At 43.6% G+C, this 15,108-nt stretch overlaps 38 non-coding genes across 38 annotated transcripts; all 38 read right to left on the bottom strand.

Annotated features, from left to right (window-relative positions):
- Positions 1 to 190: 190 nt before the first annotated feature.
- TRNAF-GAA (transfer RNA phenylalanine (anticodon GAA)) lies at positions 191 to 263 on the bottom strand. The gene has a single exon. It is a non-coding gene; the product is annotated as a tRNA-Phe (tRNA).
- Positions 264 to 513: 250 nt separating this feature from the next.
- Positions 514 to 586, bottom strand: TRNAF-GAA (transfer RNA phenylalanine (anticodon GAA)). The gene has a single exon. It is a non-coding gene; the product is annotated as a tRNA-Phe (tRNA).
- Positions 587 to 835: 249 nt separating this feature from the next.
- Positions 836 to 908, bottom strand: TRNAF-GAA (transfer RNA phenylalanine (anticodon GAA)). Its single transcript has one exon. It is a non-coding gene; the product is annotated as a tRNA-Phe (tRNA).
- Positions 909 to 1,158: 250 nt separating this feature from the next.
- On the bottom strand, positions 1,159 to 1,231 carry TRNAF-GAA (transfer RNA phenylalanine (anticodon GAA)). The gene has a single exon. It is a non-coding gene; the product is annotated as a tRNA-Phe (tRNA).
- A 250-nt stretch (positions 1,232 to 1,481) lies between these two features.
- TRNAF-GAA (transfer RNA phenylalanine (anticodon GAA)) lies at positions 1,482 to 1,554 on the bottom strand. The gene has a single exon. It is a non-coding gene; the product is annotated as a tRNA-Phe (tRNA).
- Positions 1,555 to 2,191: 637 nt separating this feature from the next.
- TRNAF-GAA (transfer RNA phenylalanine (anticodon GAA)) lies at positions 2,192 to 2,264 on the bottom strand. Its single transcript has one exon. It is a non-coding gene; the product is annotated as a tRNA-Phe (tRNA).
- Positions 2,265 to 2,515: 251 nt separating this feature from the next.
- On the bottom strand, positions 2,516 to 2,588 carry TRNAF-GAA (transfer RNA phenylalanine (anticodon GAA)). Its single transcript has one exon. It is a non-coding gene; the product is annotated as a tRNA-Phe (tRNA).
- A 1,605-nt stretch (positions 2,589 to 4,193) lies between these two features.
- On the bottom strand, positions 4,194 to 4,266 carry TRNAF-GAA (transfer RNA phenylalanine (anticodon GAA)). Its single transcript has one exon. It is a non-coding gene; the product is annotated as a tRNA-Phe (tRNA).
- A 250-nt stretch (positions 4,267 to 4,516) lies between these two features.
- Positions 4,517 to 4,589, bottom strand: TRNAF-GAA (transfer RNA phenylalanine (anticodon GAA)). Its single transcript has one exon. It is a non-coding gene; the product is annotated as a tRNA-Phe (tRNA).
- A 250-nt stretch (positions 4,590 to 4,839) lies between these two features.
- On the bottom strand, positions 4,840 to 4,912 carry TRNAF-GAA (transfer RNA phenylalanine (anticodon GAA)). The gene has a single exon. It is a non-coding gene; the product is annotated as a tRNA-Phe (tRNA).
- A 250-nt stretch (positions 4,913 to 5,162) lies between these two features.
- Positions 5,163 to 5,235, bottom strand: TRNAF-GAA (transfer RNA phenylalanine (anticodon GAA)). Its single transcript has one exon. It is a non-coding gene; the product is annotated as a tRNA-Phe (tRNA).
- Positions 5,236 to 5,487: 252 nt separating this feature from the next.
- TRNAF-GAA (transfer RNA phenylalanine (anticodon GAA)) lies at positions 5,488 to 5,560 on the bottom strand. The gene has a single exon. It is a non-coding gene; the product is annotated as a tRNA-Phe (tRNA).
- A 249-nt stretch (positions 5,561 to 5,809) lies between these two features.
- On the bottom strand, positions 5,810 to 5,882 carry TRNAF-GAA (transfer RNA phenylalanine (anticodon GAA)). The gene has a single exon. It is a non-coding gene; the product is annotated as a tRNA-Phe (tRNA).
- A 248-nt stretch (positions 5,883 to 6,130) lies between these two features.
- TRNAF-GAA (transfer RNA phenylalanine (anticodon GAA)) lies at positions 6,131 to 6,202 on the bottom strand. The gene has a single exon. It is a non-coding gene; the product is annotated as a tRNA-Phe (tRNA).
- A 250-nt stretch (positions 6,203 to 6,452) lies between these two features.
- Positions 6,453 to 6,525, bottom strand: TRNAF-GAA (transfer RNA phenylalanine (anticodon GAA)). The gene has a single exon. It is a non-coding gene; the product is annotated as a tRNA-Phe (tRNA).
- Positions 6,526 to 7,098: 573 nt separating this feature from the next.
- Positions 7,099 to 7,171, bottom strand: TRNAF-GAA (transfer RNA phenylalanine (anticodon GAA)). Its single transcript has one exon. It is a non-coding gene; the product is annotated as a tRNA-Phe (tRNA).
- A 250-nt stretch (positions 7,172 to 7,421) lies between these two features.
- On the bottom strand, positions 7,422 to 7,494 carry TRNAF-GAA (transfer RNA phenylalanine (anticodon GAA)). Its single transcript has one exon. It is a non-coding gene; the product is annotated as a tRNA-Phe (tRNA).
- Positions 7,495 to 7,744: 250 nt separating this feature from the next.
- TRNAF-GAA (transfer RNA phenylalanine (anticodon GAA)) lies at positions 7,745 to 7,817 on the bottom strand. The gene has a single exon. It is a non-coding gene; the product is annotated as a tRNA-Phe (tRNA).
- Positions 7,818 to 8,067: 250 nt separating this feature from the next.
- On the bottom strand, positions 8,068 to 8,140 carry TRNAF-GAA (transfer RNA phenylalanine (anticodon GAA)). Its single transcript has one exon. It is a non-coding gene; the product is annotated as a tRNA-Phe (tRNA).
- Positions 8,141 to 8,390: 250 nt separating this feature from the next.
- TRNAF-GAA (transfer RNA phenylalanine (anticodon GAA)) lies at positions 8,391 to 8,463 on the bottom strand. The gene has a single exon. It is a non-coding gene; the product is annotated as a tRNA-Phe (tRNA).
- Positions 8,464 to 8,711: 248 nt separating this feature from the next.
- Positions 8,712 to 8,784, bottom strand: TRNAF-GAA (transfer RNA phenylalanine (anticodon GAA)). The gene has a single exon. It is a non-coding gene; the product is annotated as a tRNA-Phe (tRNA).
- Positions 8,785 to 9,034: 250 nt separating this feature from the next.
- Positions 9,035 to 9,107, bottom strand: TRNAF-GAA (transfer RNA phenylalanine (anticodon GAA)). The gene has a single exon. It is a non-coding gene; the product is annotated as a tRNA-Phe (tRNA).
- A 249-nt stretch (positions 9,108 to 9,356) lies between these two features.
- Positions 9,357 to 9,429, bottom strand: TRNAF-GAA (transfer RNA phenylalanine (anticodon GAA)). Its single transcript has one exon. It is a non-coding gene; the product is annotated as a tRNA-Phe (tRNA).
- A 250-nt stretch (positions 9,430 to 9,679) lies between these two features.
- TRNAF-GAA (transfer RNA phenylalanine (anticodon GAA)) lies at positions 9,680 to 9,752 on the bottom strand. The gene has a single exon. It is a non-coding gene; the product is annotated as a tRNA-Phe (tRNA).
- A 571-nt stretch (positions 9,753 to 10,323) lies between these two features.
- On the bottom strand, positions 10,324 to 10,396 carry TRNAF-GAA (transfer RNA phenylalanine (anticodon GAA)). The gene has a single exon. It is a non-coding gene; the product is annotated as a tRNA-Phe (tRNA).
- Positions 10,397 to 10,645: 249 nt separating this feature from the next.
- TRNAF-GAA (transfer RNA phenylalanine (anticodon GAA)) lies at positions 10,646 to 10,718 on the bottom strand. Its single transcript has one exon. It is a non-coding gene; the product is annotated as a tRNA-Phe (tRNA).
- Positions 10,719 to 10,968: 250 nt separating this feature from the next.
- Positions 10,969 to 11,041, bottom strand: TRNAF-GAA (transfer RNA phenylalanine (anticodon GAA)). The gene has a single exon. It is a non-coding gene; the product is annotated as a tRNA-Phe (tRNA).
- A 248-nt stretch (positions 11,042 to 11,289) lies between these two features.
- Positions 11,290 to 11,362, bottom strand: TRNAF-GAA (transfer RNA phenylalanine (anticodon GAA)). The gene has a single exon. It is a non-coding gene; the product is annotated as a tRNA-Phe (tRNA).
- Positions 11,363 to 11,612: 250 nt separating this feature from the next.
- Positions 11,613 to 11,685, bottom strand: TRNAF-GAA (transfer RNA phenylalanine (anticodon GAA)). The gene has a single exon. It is a non-coding gene; the product is annotated as a tRNA-Phe (tRNA).
- Positions 11,686 to 11,937: 252 nt separating this feature from the next.
- On the bottom strand, positions 11,938 to 12,010 carry TRNAF-GAA (transfer RNA phenylalanine (anticodon GAA)). Its single transcript has one exon. It is a non-coding gene; the product is annotated as a tRNA-Phe (tRNA).
- A 249-nt stretch (positions 12,011 to 12,259) lies between these two features.
- Positions 12,260 to 12,332, bottom strand: TRNAF-GAA (transfer RNA phenylalanine (anticodon GAA)). Its single transcript has one exon. It is a non-coding gene; the product is annotated as a tRNA-Phe (tRNA).
- Positions 12,333 to 12,580: 248 nt separating this feature from the next.
- On the bottom strand, positions 12,581 to 12,653 carry TRNAF-GAA (transfer RNA phenylalanine (anticodon GAA)). The gene has a single exon. It is a non-coding gene; the product is annotated as a tRNA-Phe (tRNA).
- A 250-nt stretch (positions 12,654 to 12,903) lies between these two features.
- Positions 12,904 to 12,976, bottom strand: TRNAF-GAA (transfer RNA phenylalanine (anticodon GAA)). Its single transcript has one exon. It is a non-coding gene; the product is annotated as a tRNA-Phe (tRNA).
- A 573-nt stretch (positions 12,977 to 13,549) lies between these two features.
- TRNAF-GAA (transfer RNA phenylalanine (anticodon GAA)) lies at positions 13,550 to 13,622 on the bottom strand. The gene has a single exon. It is a non-coding gene; the product is annotated as a tRNA-Phe (tRNA).
- A 250-nt stretch (positions 13,623 to 13,872) lies between these two features.
- TRNAF-GAA (transfer RNA phenylalanine (anticodon GAA)) lies at positions 13,873 to 13,945 on the bottom strand. The gene has a single exon. It is a non-coding gene; the product is annotated as a tRNA-Phe (tRNA).
- A 250-nt stretch (positions 13,946 to 14,195) lies between these two features.
- Positions 14,196 to 14,268, bottom strand: TRNAF-GAA (transfer RNA phenylalanine (anticodon GAA)). Its single transcript has one exon. It is a non-coding gene; the product is annotated as a tRNA-Phe (tRNA).
- Positions 14,269 to 14,517: 249 nt separating this feature from the next.
- TRNAF-GAA (transfer RNA phenylalanine (anticodon GAA)) lies at positions 14,518 to 14,590 on the bottom strand. The gene has a single exon. It is a non-coding gene; the product is annotated as a tRNA-Phe (tRNA).
- A 250-nt stretch (positions 14,591 to 14,840) lies between these two features.
- On the bottom strand, positions 14,841 to 14,913 carry TRNAF-GAA (transfer RNA phenylalanine (anticodon GAA)). Its single transcript has one exon. It is a non-coding gene; the product is annotated as a tRNA-Phe (tRNA).
- Positions 14,914 to 15,108: the final 195 nt, after the last annotated feature.

The following is a 15,108-nucleotide window of genomic DNA, read 5'->3' as shown; positions in this document are numbered from 1 at the left end:
TTATTTTAGCTGTTGCACATTATTACAAGTCTTTACGCTGTTTCGGTTCTTTCGCAACGCCTACTGCCGCAGTACAATCTGAATCAGCATTTTTTATCAAGCATGTGTGTTCACCTGCGTAATCGTTTCACACGTTAGAATTATTGCAAAATACATGCAACCGACAGATTTAACAAAAATGTGCTTTGGACGCCGAAACCCGGGATTGAACCAGGGACCTTTAGATCTTCAGTCTAACGCTCTCCCAACTGAGCTATTTCGGCAGATGGGAGAAAATTGAAAGCGGGATTCAACAGTTCTTGCGTTTCTGTAAAACCGCTTTATTTTAGCTGTTGCACATTATTACAAGTCTTTCACGCTGTTCCGGTTCTTTTGCAACGCCTACTGCTGCGATGCATTCAGAATCAGCATTTTTTTATCAAGCATGTGTGTTCACCTGCGTAATCGTTTCACTCGTTAGAATTATTGCAAAATACTTGCATACCGACAGATTTAACAAAAATGTGCTTTGGACGCCGAAACCCGGGATAAAACCAGGGACCTTTAGATCTTCAGTCTAACGCTCTCCCAACTGAGCTATTTCGGCAGACGGGAGAAGAGTGAAAGCGGGATTCAACAGTTCTTGCGTTTCGGTAAAACCGCTTTATTTTAGCTGTTGCACATTATTACATGTCTTTCACGCAGTTCCGGTGCTTTTGCAACGCCTACTGCCGCGATGCATTCTGAATCAGCATTTTTTTATCAAGCATGCGTGTTCACCTGCGCAACCGTTTCATTCGTTAGAATTATTGCAAAATACTTGCATACCAATAGATTTAACAAAAAGTGCTTTCGACGCCGAAACCCAGTATCGAACCAGGGACCTTTAGATCTTCAGTCTAACGGTCTCCCAACTGAGCTATTTCGGCAGACGGGAGAAGAGTGAAAGCGGGATTCAACAGTTCTTGCGTTTCGGTAAAACCGCTTTATTTTAGCTGTTGCACATTATTACATGTCTTTCACGCTGTTCCGGTTCTTTTGCAACGCCTACTGCCGCGATGCATTCTGAATCAGCATTTTTTTATAAAGCATGTGTGTTCACCTGCGTAACAGTTTCACTCGTTAGAATTATTGCAAAATACTTGTATTCCGACAGATTTAACAAAAAATTGCTTTGGACGCCGAAACCCGGGATCGAGCCAAGGACCTTTGGATCTTCAGTCTAACACTCTCCCAACTGAGCTATTTCGGCAGACGGGAGAAGAGTGAAAGCGGGATTGAACAGTTCTTGCGTTTCGGTAAAACCGCTTTATTTTAGCTGTTGCACATTATTACATGTCTTTGGCGCTGTTCCGGTTCTTTTGCAACGCCTACTGCCGCGATGCATTCTGAATCAGCACTTTTTTATCAAGCATGTGTGTTCACCTGCGTAATCGTTTCACTCGTTAGAATTATTGCAAAATACTTGCATACCGACAGATTTAACAAAAATGTGCTTTGGACGCCGAAACCCGGGATCGAACCAGGGACCTTTAGATCTTCAGTCTAACACTCTCCCAACTGAGTTATTTCGGCAGACGGGAGAAGTGTGAAAGCAGGATTCAACAGTTCTTGCGTTTCGGTAAAACCGCTTTATTTTAGCTGTTGCACATTATTACAAGTCTTTACGCTGGTCCGGTTCTTTCGCAACGCCTACTGCCGCGATACAATCTCAATCAGCATTTTTTATCAAGCATGTGTGTTCACCTGCGTAACCGTTTCACTCGTTAGAATTATTGCAAAATACTTGCATACCGACAGATTTAACAAAAATGTGCTTTGGACGCGGAAACCCAGGATCGAACCAGGGACCTTTAGATCTTCAGTCTAACGCTCTCCCAACAGAGCAATTTCGGCAGACGGGAGAAGAGTGAAAGCGGGATTCAACAGTTCTTGCGTTTCTGTAAAACCGCTTTATTTTAGCTGTTGCACATTATTACAAGTCTTTCACGCTGTTCCGGTTCTTTTGCAACGCCTACTGCTGCGATGCATTCTGAATCAGCATTTTTTTATCAAGCATGTGTGTGTGTCTTTTGGAACGCCTACTGCCGCGATGCATTCTGAATCAGCATTTTGTATCAAGCATGTGTGTTCACCTGCGTAATCGTTTCACTCGTTAGAATTATTGCAAAATACTTGCATACCGACAGATTTACCAAAGATGTGCTTTGGACGCCAAAACCCGGGATGCAACCAGGGACCTTTAGATCTTCAGTCTAACGCTCTCCCAACTGAGCTATTTCCGCAGACGGGAGAAGAGTGAAAGCGGGATTCAACAGTTCTTGCGTTTCGGTAAAACCGCTTTATTTTAGCGGTTGCACGTTATTACATGTCTTTCACGCTGTTCCGGTGCTTTTGCAACGCCTACTGCCGCGATGCATTCTGAATCAGCATTTTTTTATCAAGCATTCATGTTCACCTGCGCAACCGTTTCATTCGTTAGAATTATTGCAAAATACTTGCATACCGATAGATTTAACAAAAAAAGTGCTTTCGACACCGAAACCCGGTATCGAACCAGGGACCTTTAGGTCTTCAGTCTAACGCTCTCCCAACTGAGCTATTTCGGCAGACGGGAGAAGAGTGAAAGCGGGATTCAACAGTTCTTGCGTTTCGTTAAAACCGCTTTATTTAAGCTGTTGCACATTATTACATGTCTTTCAAGCTGTTCCGGTTCTTTCGCAACGCCTACTGCCGCGGTAAAATCTGAATCAGCATTTTTTTATCAAGCATGTGTGTTCACCTGCGTAACCGTTTCACTCGTTAGAATTATTGCAAAATACTTGCATACCGACAGATTTAACAAAAATGTGCTTTGGACGCGGAAACCCAGGATCGAACCAGAGACCTTTAGATCTTCAGTCTAATACCTGTGTCACACGGGCGCGCAAGAAGTCTTTTAAGTAAGCGGTCTTTTACGAAGTTGAAAGACTTTTAACAAAGAGGTGTTCGCGGCGCAGACACACGACAGCAACAATCTCCTTTTAGTGTTTTCGTTCGAAGACGCTAGCGAAAGCGTGGCGCTAGCAGTTAAAAGAGAAGCAATGAAAATAAACGATGTATCACGATGTACAAATTAGACTTGTTCCACTGCTCGTTTCTTCAAATAAACTTAAGAATAAGAGATGAAGAAACACCAATGTGAAAGTTTGTCGCACTAGTTAAGGAAGCATTCCCATAACTAGCGACGTGCACAAGTCCATCTGGCACCACTGGGCTTTTATTTGCCGTATTTGTTTTTCGCTGCTCTCAACTACTCTCGCCACGTTATGGGCGACCATACGGGAGAAAAAGCGAGGATCGCAAGCCTCACGGCCCGCCTTCTCGCTCTGGAGAGCGAGGCAGACGCCGCAAAAGCCGCCATGGAGAGGATAACGTGTCTGCTTCCGACCATTGCAGACGCTGCCTTTTTCGTGGGGCGCCGGCTGCTTGATCTGCGGAGTTGGCCATAGACGCTCGGACTCGGATCACATGAATGACGGGCAAACACACGACTGCCACGCTTTCCTCGCTTGTGCAAAATGGCGCGGCGCGAGACCGAGCGTCACCACGTGATATTGCCGACGCGTTGTAGCTGCTTACGAGAGTGGAAAAGGAAATAACCATTAAAAGAGTTCATTACACCTTCTACAGGATATGAAATTTGTTTTTTCAAAGAGTTTTGGTGACAGAAAATTAAGCGTTCACTTTTTTTCCAACCACTCAAAAATTGCTGGCACCCACTGGTTTCGAGGCTACTCATTCGGAGCCGTAAAAGAGATCGACGAACTCCGCTTACGAAAAAGACCGCTTCTGAAAAGGAGTTCGCTCTGTGCCGTGTGTCTGCAGTAAGGAACTCCTTTTCGGAAAAAGACCGCTTACTTAAAAGACATTTAAGTGCCCGTGTGACAGGGGTATAACGCTCTCCCAACAGAGCAATTTCGGCAGACGGGAGAAGAGTGAAAGCGGGATTCAACAGTTCTTGCGTTTCTGTAAAACCGCTTTATTTTAGCTGTTGCACATTATTACAAGTCTTTCACGCTGTTCCGGTTCTTTTGCAACGCCTACTGCTGCGATGCATTCTGAATCAGCATTTTTTTATCAAGCATGTGTGTTCACCTGCGTAATCGTTTCACTCGTTAGAATTATTGCAAAATACTTGCATACCGACAGATTTAACAAAAATGTGCTTTGGACGCCGAAACCCAGTATCGAACCAGGGACCTTTAGATCTTCAGTCTAACGCTCTCCCAACTGAGCTATTTCGGCAGACGGGAGAAGAGTGAAAGCGGGATTCAACAGTTCTTGCGTTTCGGTAAAACCGCTTTATTTTAGCTGTTGCACATTATTACACGTCTTTCACGCTGTTCCGGTTCTTTTGCAACGCGTACTGCCGCGATGCATTCTGAATCAGCATTTTTTTATAAAGCATGTGTGTTCACCTGCGTAACCGTTTCACTTGTTAGAATTATTGTAAAATACTTGTATTCGACAGATTTAACAAAAAAATTGCTTTGGACGCCGAAACCCGGGATCGAGCCAAGGACCTTTGGATCTTCAGTCTAACACTCTCCCAACTGAGCTATTTCGGCAGACGGGAGAAGAGTGAAAGCGGGATTGAACAGTTCTTGCGTTTCGGTAAAACCGCTTTATTTTAGCTGTTGCACATTATTACAAGTCTTTCACGCTGTTCCGGTTCTTTTGCAACGCCTACTGCCTCGATGCATTCTGAATCAGCATTTTTTTATCAAGCATGTGTGTTCACCTGCGTAACCGTTTCACTCGTTAGAATTATTGCAAAATACTTGCATACCGACAGATTTAACGAAATTGTGCTTTGGACGCGGAAACCCGGGATCGAACCAGGGACCTTTAGATCTTCAGTCTAACGCTCTCCCAACTGAGCTATTTCGGCAGACGGGAGAAGAGTGAAAGCGGGATTCAACAGTTCTTGCGTTTCGGTAAAACCGCTTTATTTTAGCTGTTGCACATTATTACATGTCTTTCACGCTGTTCCGGTTCTTTCGCAACGCCTACTGCAGCGATACAATCTGAATCAGCATTTTTTTATCAAGCATGTGTGTTCACCTGCGTAATCGTTTCACTCGTTAAAATTATTGCAAAATACTTGCATACCGACAGACTTAACCAAATTGTGCTTTGGATGCCGAAACCCGGGATCCAACCAGGGACATTTAGATCTTCAGTCTAACGCTCTCCCAACTGAGCTATTTCCGCAGACGGGAGAAGAGTGAAAGCGGGATTCACCAGTTCTTGCGTTTCGGTAAAACCGCAATATTTTAGCGGTTGCACATTATTACATGTCTTTCACGCTGTTCCGGTGCTTTTGCAACGCCTACTGCCGCGATGCATTCTGAATCAGCATTTTTTTTATCAAGCATTCGTGTTCACCTGCGCAACCGTTTCATTCGTTAGAATTATTGCAAAATACTTGCATACCGATAGATTTAACAAAAAAAGTGCTTTCGACGCCGAAACCCGGTATCGAACCAGGGACCTTTAAATCTTCAGTCTAACGCTCTCCCAACTGAGCTATTTCGGCAGACGGGAGAAGAGTGAAAGCGGGATTCAACAGTTCTTGCGTTTCGGTAAAACCGCTTTATCTTAGCTGTTGCACATTATTACATGTCTTTCACGCTGTTCCGGTTCTTTCGCAACGCCTACTGCCGCGGTAAAATCTGAATCAGCATTTTTTATCAATCATGTGTGTTCACCTGCGTAATAGTTTCACACGTTAGAATTATTGCAAAATACATGCACACCGACAGATTTAACAAAAATGTGCTTTGGACGCCGAAACCCGGGATTGAACCAGGGACCTTTAGATCTTCAGTCTAACGCTCTCCCAACTGAGCTATTTCGGCAGATGGGAGAAAATTGAAAGCGGGATTCAACAGTTCTTGCGTTTTGGTAAAACCGCTTTATTTTAGCTGTTGCACATTATTACAAGTCTTTACGCTGTTTCGGTTCTTTCGCAACGCCTACTGCCGCGATACAATCTGAATCAGCATTTTTTATCAAGCATGTGTGTTCACATGCGTTATCGTTTTACTCGTTCGAATTATTGCAAAATACTTGCATACCGATAGATTTAAGAAAAAAGTGCTTTCGACGCCGAAACCCGGGATCGAACCAGGGAATTTAGATCTTCAGTCTAACGCTGTCTCAACTGAGCTATTTCGGCAGACGGGAGAAGAGTGAAAGCGGGATTCAACAGTTCTTGCGTTTCGTCAAAACCGCTTTATTTTAGCTGTTGCACATTATTACATGTCTTTCACGCTGTTCCGGTTCTTTTGCAACGCCTAGTGCCGTGATGCATTCTGAATCAGCAATTTTTTATCAAGCATGTGTGTTCACCTGCGTAACCTTTTCACTCGTTAGAATTATTGCAAAATACTTGCATACCGACAGATTTAACAGAAATGTGCTTTGGACGCGGAAACCCGGTATCGAACCAGGGACCTTTAAATCTTCAGTCTAACGCTCTCCCAACTGAGCTATTTCGGCAGACGGGAGAAGAGTGAAAGCGGGATTCAACAGTTCTTGCGTTTCGGTAAAACCGCTTTATCTTAGCTGTTGCACATTATTACATGTCTTTCACGCTGTTCCGGTTCTTTCGCAACGCCTACTGCCGCGGTAAAATCTGAATCAGCATTTTTTTATCAAGCATGTGTGTTCACCTGCGTAACCGTTTCACTCGTTAGAATTATTGCAAAATACTTGCATACCGACAGATTTAACAAAAATGTGCTTTGGACGCGGAAACCCAGGATCGAACCAGAGACGTTTAGATCTTCAGTCTAACGCTCTCCCAACAGAGCAATTTCGGCAGACGGGAGAAGAGTGAAAGCGGGATTCAACAGTTCTTGCGTTTCTGTAAAACCGCTTTGTTTTAGCTGTTGCACATTATTACAAGTCTTTCACGCTGTTCCGGTTCTTTTGCAACGCCTACTGCTGCGATGCATTCTGAATCAGCATTTTTTTATCAAGCATGTGTGTTCACCTGCGTAATCGTTTCACTCGTTAGAATTATTGCAAAATACTTGCATACCGACAGATTTAACAAAAATGTGCTTTGGACGCCGAAACCCAGTATCGAACCAGGGACCTTTAGATCTTCAGTCTAACGCTCTCCCAACTGAGCTATTTCGGCAGACGGGAGAAGAGTGAAAGCGGGATTCAACAGTTCTTGCGTTTCGGTAAAACCGCTTTATTTTAGCTGTTGCACATTATTACGTGTCTTTCACGCTGTTCCGGTTCTTTTGCAACGCGTACTGCCGCGATGCATTCTGAATCAGCATTTTTTTATAAAGCATGTGTGTTCACCTGCGTAACCGTTTCACTCGTTAGAATTATTGCAAAATACTTGTATTCCGACAGATTTAACAAAAAATTGCTTTGGACGCCGAAACCCGGGATCGAGCCAAGGACCTTTGGATCTTCAGTCTAACACTCTCCCAACTGAGCTTTTTCGGCTGACGGGAGAGGAGTGAAAGCGGGATTGAACAGTTCTTGCGTTTCGGTAAAACCGCTTTATTTTAGCTGTTGCACATTATTACAAGTCTTTCACGCTGTTCCGGTTCTTTTGCAACGCCTACTGCCGCGATGCATTCTGAATCAGCATTTTTTTATCAAGCATGTGTGTTCACCTGCGTAACCGTTTCACTCGTTAGAATTATTGCAAAATACTTGCATACCGACAGATTTAACAAAATTGTGCTTTGGACGCGGAAACCCGGGATCGAACCAGGGACCTTTAGATCTTCAGTCTAACGCTCTCCCAACTGAGCTATTTCGGCAGACGGGAGAAGAGGAAAAGCGGGATTCAACAGTTCTTGCGTTTCGGTAAAACCGCTTTATTTTAGCTGTTGCACATTATTACATGTCTTTCACGCTGTTCCGGTTCTTTTGGAACGCCTATTGCCGCGATGCATTCTGAATCAGCATTTTTTTATCAAGCATGTCTGTTCACCTGCGTAATCGTTTCACTCGTTAGAATTATTGCAAAATACTTGCATACCGACAGATTTAACAAAAATGTGATTTGGACGCCGAAACCCGGGATCGAACCAGGGACCTTTAGATCTTCAGTCTAACGCTCTCCCAACTGAGCTATTTCGGCAGACGGGAGAAGAGTGAAAGCGGGATTCAGCAGTTCTTGCGTTTCAGTAAAACCGCTTTATTTGAGCTGTTGCACATTATTACATGTCTTTCACGCTGTTGCGGTTCTTTTGCAACGCCTACTGCTGCGTTGCAATCTGATTCAGCATTTTTTTATCAAGCATGTGTGTTAACCTGCGTATACGTTTCACTCGTTAGAATTATTGCAAAATACTTGCATACCGACAGATTTACCAAAAATGTGCTTTGGACGCCGAAACCCGGGATCGAACCAGGGATCTTTAGATCTTCTGTCTAACGCTCTCCCAACTGAGCTATTTCGGCAGAAGGGAGAAGATTGAAAGCGGGATTCAACAGTTTATGCGTTTCGGTAAAACCGCTTTATTTTAGCTGTTGCACATTATTACAAGTCTTTACGCTGTTTCGGTTCTTTCGCAACGCCTACTGCCGCGGTACAATCTGAATCAGCATTTTTTATCAAGCATGTGTGTTCACCTGCGTAATCGTTTCACACGTTAGAATTATTGCAAAATACATGTATACCGACAGATTTAACAAAAATGTGCTTTGGACGCCGAAACCCGGGATTGAACCAGAGACCTTTAGATCTTCAGTCTAACGCTCTCCCAACTGAGCTATTTCGGCAGATGGGAGAAAATTGAAAGCGGGATTCAACAGTTCTTGCGTTTCTGTAAAACCGCTTTATTTTAGCTGTTGCACATTATTACATGTCTTTCACGCTGTTCCGGTTCTTTTGGAACGCCTACTGCCGCGATGCATTCTGAATCAGCATTTTTTTATCAAGCATGTGTGTTCACCTGCGTAATCGTTACACTCGTTAGAATTATTGCAAAATACTTGCATACCGACAGATTTAACAAAAATATGCTTTGGACGCCGAAACCCGGGATAAAACCAGGGACCTTTAGATCTTCAGTCTAACGCTCTCCCAACTGAGCTATTTCGGCAGACGGGAGAAGAGTGAAAGCGGGATTCAACAGTTCTTGCGTTTCGGTAAAACCGCTTTATTTTAGCTGTTGCACATTATTACACGTCTTTCACGCTGTTCCGGTTCTTTTGCAACGCGTACTGCCGCGATGCATTCTGAATCAGCATTTTTTATAAAGCATGTGTGTTCACCTGCGTAACCGTTTCACTCGTTAGAATTATTGTAAAATACTTGTATTCGACAGATTTAACAAAAAAATTGCTTTGGACGCCGAAACCCGGAATCGAGCCAAGGACCTTTGGATCTTCAGTCTAACACTCTCCCAACTGAGCTATTTCGGCAGACGGGAGAAGAGTGAAAGCGGGATTGAACAGTTCTTGCGTTTCGGTAAAACCGCTTTATTTTAGCTGTTGCACATTATTACAAGTCTTTCACGCTGTTCCGGTTCTTTTGCAACGCCTACTGCCGCGATGCATTCTGAATCAGCATTTTTTTATCAAGCATGTGTGTTCACCTGCGTAACCGTTTCACTCGTTAGAATTATTGCAAAATACTTGCATACCGACAGATTTAACGAAATTGTGCTTTGGACGCGGAAACCCGGGATCGAACCAGGGACCTTTAGATCTTCAGTCTAACGCTCTCCCAACTGAGCTATTTCGGCAGACGGGAGAAGAGTGAAAGCGGGATTCAACAGTTCTTGCGTTTCGGTAAAACCGCTTTATTTTAGCTGTTGCACATTATTACATGTCTTTCACGCTGTTCCGGTTCTTTCGCAACGCCTACTGCCGCGATACAATCTGAATCAGCATTTTTATCAAGCATGTGTGTTCACCTGCATAATCGTTTCACTCGTTAGAATTATTGCAAAATACTTGCATACCGACAGATTTACCAAAGATGTGCTTTGGACGCCAAAACCCGGGATCGAACCAGGGACCTTTAGATCTTCTGTATAACGCTGTCTCAACTGAGCTATTTCGGCAGACGGGAGAAGAGTGAAAGCGGGATTCAACAGTTCTTTCGTTTCGGTAAAACCGCTTTATTTTAGCTGTTGCACATTATTACATGTCTTTCACGCTGTTCCGGTTCTTTTGCAACGCCTACTGCTGCGATGCAATCTGAATCAGCATTTTTTTATCAAGCATGTGTGTTCACCTGCATAATCGTTTCACTCGTTAGAATTATTGCAAAATACTTGCATACCGACAGATTTACCAAAGATGTGCTTTGGACGCCAAAACCCGGGATCGAACCAGGGACCTTTAGATCTTCTGTCTAACGCTCTCCCAACTGAGCTATTTCGGCAGAAGGGAGAAGAGTGAAAGCGGGATTCAACAGTTCTTTCGTTTCGGTAAAACCGCTTTATTTTAGCTGTTGCACATTATTACATGTCTTTCACGCTGTTCCGGTTCTTTCGCAACGCCTACTGCCGCGATGCATTCTGAATCAGCATTTTTTATCAAGCATGTGTGTTCACCTGCGTAATCGTTTCCCTCGTTAGAATTATTGCAAAGCACTTGCATACCGACAGATTTAACAAAAATGTGCTTTGGACGCCGAAACCCGGGATCGAACCAGAGACCTTTAGATCTTCAGTCTAACGCTGTCTCAACTGAGCTATTTCGGCAGACGGGAGAAGAGTGAAAGCGGGATTCAACAGTTCTTGCGTTTCGGTAAAACCGCTTTATTTTAGCTGTTGCACATTATTACATGTCTTTCACGCTGTTCCGGTTCTTTTGCAACGCCTGCTGCTGCGATGCAATCTGAATCAGCATTTTTTTATCAAGCATGTGTGTTCACCTGCATAATCGTTTCACTCGTTAGAATTATTGCAAAATACTTGCATACCGACAGATTTACCAAAGATGTGCTTTGGACGCCAAAACCCGGGATCGAACCAGGGACCTTTAGATCTTCTGTCTAACGCTCTCCCAACTGAGCTATTTCGGCAGAAGGGAGAAGAGTGAAAGCGGGATTCAACAGTTCTTTCGTTTCGGTAAAACCGCTTTATTTTAGCTGTTGCACATTATTACAAGTCTTTACACTGTTCCGGTTCTTTCGCAACGCCTACTGTCGCGGTACAATCTGAATCAGCATTTTGTATCAAGCTTGTGTGTTCACCTGCGTAATCGTTTCACTCGTTAGAATTATTGCAAAATACTTGCATACCGACAGATTTACCAAAGATGTGCTTTGGACGCCAAAACCCGGGATCGAACCAGGGACCTTTAGATCTTCTGTCTAACGCTCTCCCAACTGAGCTATTTCGGCAGAAGGGAGAAGAGTGAAAGCGGGATTAAACAGTTCTTGCGTTTCGGTAAAACCGCTATATTTTAGCTGTTGCCCATTATTACAAGTCTTTCACGCTGTTCCGGTTCTTTTGCAACGCCTAGTGCCGCGATGCATTCTGAATCAGCATTTTTTTATCAAGCATGTGTGTTCACCTGCGTAATCGTTTCACTCGTTAAAATTATTGCAAAATACTTGCATACCGACAGACTTAACAAAATTGTGCTTTGGATGCCGAAACCCGGGTTCCAACCAGGGACCTTTAGATCTTCAGTCTAACGCTCTCCCAACTGAGCTATTTCCGCAGACGGGAGAAGAGTGAAAGCGGGATTCAACAGTTCTTGCGTTTCGGTAAAACCGCAATATTTTAGCGGTTGCACATTATTACATGTCTTTCACGCTGTTCCGGTGCTTTTGCAACGCCTACTGCTGCGATGCATTCTGAATCAGCATTTTTTTTATCAAGCATTCGTGTTCACCTGCGCAACCGTTTCATTCGTTAGAATTATTGCAAAATACTTGCATACCGATAGATTTAACAAAAAAAGTGCTTTCGACGCCGAAACCCGGTATCGAACCAGGGACCTTTAAATCTTCAGTCTAACGCTCTCCCAACTGAGCTATTTCGGCAGACGGGAGAAGAGTGAAAGCGGGATTCAACAGTTCTTGCGTTTCGGTAAAACCGCTTTATCTTAGCTGTTGCACATTATTACATGTCTTTCACGCTGTTCCGGTTCTTTCGCAACGCCTACTGCCGCGGTAAAATCTGAATCAGCATTTTTTATCAAGCATGTGTGTTCACCTGCGTAATAGTTTCACACGTTAGAATTATTGCAAAATACATGCACACCGACAGATTTAACAAAAATGTGCTTTGGACGCCGAAACCCGGGATTGAACCAGGGACCTTTAGATCTTCAGTCTAACGCTCTCCCAACTGAGCTATTTCGGCAGATGGGAGAAAATTGAAAGCGGGATTCAACAGTTCTTGCGTTTCGGTAAAACCGCTTTATTTTAGCTGTTGCACATTATTACAAGTCTTTACGCTGTTTCGGTTCTTTCGCAACGCCTACTGCCGCGATACAATCTGAATCAGCATTTTTTATCAAGCATGTGTGTTCACGTGCGTTATCGTTTCACTCGTTCGAATTATTGCAAAATACTTGCATACCGATAGATTTAACAAAAAAGTGCTTTCGACGCCGAAACCCGGGATCGAACCAGGGACCTTTAGATCTTCAGTCTAACGCTGTCTCAACTGAGCTATTTCGGCAGACGGGAGAAGAGTGAAAGCGGGATTCAACAGTTCTTGCGTTTCGTCAAAACCGCTTTATTTTAGCTGTTGCACATTATTACATGTCTTTCACGCTGTTCCGGTTCTTTTGCAACGCCTAGTGCCGTGATGCATTCTGAATCAGCAATTTTTTATCAAGCATGTGTGTTCACCTGCGTAACCTTTTCACTCGTTAGAATTATTGCAAAATACTTGCATACCGACAGATTTAACAGAAATGTGCTTTGGACGCGGAAACCCGGTATCGAACCAGGGACCTTTAAATCTTCAGTCTAACGCTCTCCCAACTGAGCTATTTCGGCAGACGGGAGAAGAGTGAAAGCGGGATTCAACAGTTCTTGCGTTTCGGTAAAACCGCTTTATCTTAGCTGTTGCACATTATTACATGTCTTTCACGCTGTTCCGGTTCTTTCGCAACGCCTACTGCCGCGGTAAAATCTGAATCAGCATTTTTTTATCAAGCATGTGTGTTCACCTGGGTAACCGTTTCACTCGTTAGAATTATTGCAAAATACTTGCATACCGACAGATTTAACAAAAATGTGCTTTGGACGCGGAAACCCAGGATCGAACCAGAGACCTTTAGATCTTCAGTCTAACGCTCTCCCAACAGAGCAATTTCGGCAGACGGGAGAAGAGTGAAAGCGGGATTCAACAGTTCTTGCGTTTCTGTAAAACCGCTTTATTTTAGCTGTTGCACATTATTACAAGTCTTTCACGCTGTTCCGCTTCTTTTGCAACGCCTACTGCTGCGATGCATTCTGAATCAGCATTTTTTTATCAAGCATGTGTGTTCACCTGCGTAATCGTTTCACTCGTTAGAATTATTGCAAAATACTTGCATACCGACAGATTTAACAAAAATGTGCTTTGGACGCCGAAACCCAGTATCGAACCAGGGACCTTTAGATCTTCAGTCTAACGCTCTCCCAACTGAGCTATTTCGGCAGACGGGAGAAGAGTGAAAGCGGGATTCAACAGTTCTTGCGTTTCGGTAAAACCGCTTTATTTTAGCTGTTGCACATTATTACATGTCTTTCACGCTGTTCCGGTTCTTTTGCAACGCGTACTGCCGCGATGCATTCTGAATCAGCATTTTTTTATAAAGCATGTGTGTTCACCTGCGTAACCGTTTCACTCGTTAGAATTATTGCAAAATACTTGTATTCCGACAGATTTAACAAAAAATTGCTTTGGACGCCGAAACCCGGGATCGAGCCAAGGACCTTTGGATCTTCAGTCTAACACTCTCCCAACTGAGCTATTTCGGCAGACGGGAGAAGAGTGAAAGCGGGATTGAACAGTTCTTGCGTTTCGGTAAAACCGCTTTATTTTAGCTGTTGCACATTATTACAAGTCTTTCACGCTGTTCCGGTTCTTTTGCAACGCCTACTGCCGCGATGCATTCTGAATCAGCATTTTTTTATCAAGCATTTGTGTTCACCTGCGTAACCGTTTCACTCGTTAGAATTATTGCAAAATACTTGCATACCGACAGATTTAACAAAATTGTGCTTTGGACGCGGAAACCCGGGATCGAACCAGGGACCTTTAGATCTTCAGTCTAACGCTCTCCCAACTGAGCTATTTCGGCAGACGGGAGAAGAGTAAAAGCGGGATTCAACAGTTCTTGCGTTTCGGTAAAACCGCTTTATTTTAGCTGTTGCACATTATTACATGTCTTTCACGCTGTTCCGGTTCTTTTGGAACGCCTATTGCCGCGATGCATTCTGAATCAGCATTTTTTATCAAGCATGTCTGTTCACCTGCGTAATCGTTTCACTCGTTAGAATTATTGCAAAATACTTGCATACCGACAGATTTAACAAAAATGTGTTTTGGACGCCGAAACGTGGGATCAAACCAGGGACCTTTAGATCTTCAGTATAACGCTCTCCCAACTGAGCTATTTCGGCAGACGGGGGAAGAGTGAAAGCGGGATTCAACAGTTCTTGCGTTTCGATAAAACCGCTTTATTTTAGCTGTTGCACATTATTACATGTCTTTCACGCTGTTCCGGTTCTTTTGCAACGCCTACTGTCGCGATGCATTCTGAATCAGCATTTTTTTATCAAGCATGTGTGTTCACCTGCGTAATCGTTTCACTCGTTAGAATTATTGCAAAATACTTGCATACCGACAGATTTAACAAAAATGTGATTTGGACGCCGAAACCCGGGATCGAACCAGGGACCTTTAGATCTTCAGTCTAACGCTCTCCCAACTGAGCTATTTCGGCAGACGGGAGAAGAGTGAAAGCGGGATTCAGCAGTTCTTGCGTTTCAGTAAAACCGCTTTATTTGAGCTGTTGCACATTATTACATGTCTTTCACGCTGTTGCGGTTCTTTTGCAACGCCTACTGCTGCGTTGCAATCTGAATCAGCATTTTTTTATCAAGCATGTGTGTTAACCTGCGTATACGTTTCACTCGTT

Source organism: Rhipicephalus microplus, chromosome 4, assembly GCF_043290135.1.
Source record: "Rhipicephalus microplus isolate Deutch F79 chromosome 4, USDA_Rmic, whole genome shotgun sequence".
Lineage (NCBI taxonomy): Eukaryota > Metazoa > Arthropoda > Arachnida > Ixodida > Ixodidae > Rhipicephalus > Rhipicephalus microplus.
This window is presented reverse-complemented; position numbering and strand designations above follow the sequence as displayed.